This window comes from Nomascus leucogenys, chromosome 5 (assembly GCF_006542625.1).
Source record: "Nomascus leucogenys isolate Asia chromosome 5, Asia_NLE_v1, whole genome shotgun sequence".
In the NCBI taxonomy this organism is placed as follows: domain Eukaryota; kingdom Metazoa; phylum Chordata; class Mammalia; order Primates; family Hylobatidae; genus Nomascus; species Nomascus leucogenys.
In genome coordinates this window covers 6,380,001-6,381,529 of record NC_044385.1, presented here as the reverse complement: position 1 = coordinate 6,381,529, position 1,529 = coordinate 6,380,001, and the positions used below count along the sequence as shown (strand labels likewise).

Genomic DNA, 1,529 nt, shown 5'->3' with positions numbered 1-1,529 from the left:
TGCTTATTGGCCTAGCCTCAAAAATAAGACAAGGATTGGATATCTTGGGGCTAATGGCTGGTTCTAAAGGCAAAACAGCCCTTCCAGGACAGTTGAGAAATAACAGTCCTTCCTCCCCTCAACATTGTATAGTGTATCAGGAAGCCACTCACCCAGGTGGAAGAGGGTCTAAGGCATTCCAGGAATGGAGAGGCCAGGGCATCTGTGAGAGACATTATTATTTTTTTTTTTTTGAAACGGAGTCTCGCACTGTCACCCAGGCTGGCTGGAGTGCTGGAGTGCAGTGGCGCGATCTCAGCTCACTGCAAGCTCCACCTCCCGGGTTCACGCCATTCTCCTGCCTCAGCCTCTCCGAGTAGCTGGGATTACAGGCGCCCGCCACCACGCCCAGCTAATTTTTTATATTTGTAGTAGAGATGGGGTTTCACCGTGGTCTCGATATCCTGACCTCGTGATCCGCCCGCCTCGGCCTCCCAAAGTGCTGGGATTACAAGCGTGGGCCACCGCGCCCAGCCTAGAGAGACATTTTTTAATGCTGCACACCCAGTGTCACTCAAATTCTCTCCCACCCCTAGCCCCAGGGAGTCGTGCTCCCTCAGTTCCTCCTTATAGTTGCTGGGTAAAGGAGGCTGCATGGATTCTGAAAAGCAAGTCAAGAGGAAGAGCTGCTGACCTAAAAGTACTGTAGAAAACTGACAGCAAAGGCTAAAGAAAAGGACGGCAGCATTTAACACAGACAGAAAAGGATACTTCCTGCCTTTTTCCTGGCTCACACTATGACTTCGACATGAAGTTTTGGACTGAGTGGTTCTGCCCAGAAGCACGCCATCAGAGGACACATCAAGGAGTCAGTGAAAGAGAAGCGATGGCCCCAGTGCAGGAGAAAGCAGTCACATACTCGCATGTCCTTTTCTCCTCTTTAGTGAGAAGGTAAACCAGTGGCACCAGGAGCTGGGATTTGAGGGGCTGGAACTAGGCTGTGACCGGCCTGAAGAAGCCAAAGTCAGGAAAGCTTAAAAGGTCAAGTCCAAGCCACTGTCCCTTCAAGAGGGTGAGAATCCAGCTCAGGGAAGATAAATACCAGCAAGGGGTAGAGGCACTCCTGGAGCCACAGCTCAAAGATGGAGGGAGAGGGCAAAACAAGACAGGACCAAACAAGAATGAGGCAGGGTGACAGCTAGAAAATAGCCCACGTCCCTTTCCAAGCAAACAAACCACACAAGGCTTCTATGCGCAGTGAAACTTCAAGATGAAGGGAAGGGACAAGAGGTGGGGATGTGGGAGAGGGGTAAGGACCTAGGATCAGCTACAGGGTATAAAGCCAACAGATACCCAGGAATCCAAGACAATTCAAATCAAATATCACATTCAAAGGTTGCATTGAGATGATGTATGAGGTTTGCTTTGAAATAATGGAAGGAGGACCCACAGTGTATATATTAAACAAAACTAGACCTTTAACTTCAAATACTGGTATAAAAAGCTATTTTTTAGCCAGGCATGGTGGCAGGCGCCTATAATCCCAGCTA

At 49.2% G+C, this 1,529-nt stretch overlaps 1 pseudogene; it reads left to right on the top strand.

The window, feature by feature from the left end:
- The first annotated feature begins 787 nt into the window (after positions 1-787).
- Positions 788-1,529, top strand: part of LOC100602530 — an 8,609-nt pseudogene continuing 7,867 nt past the window's right edge.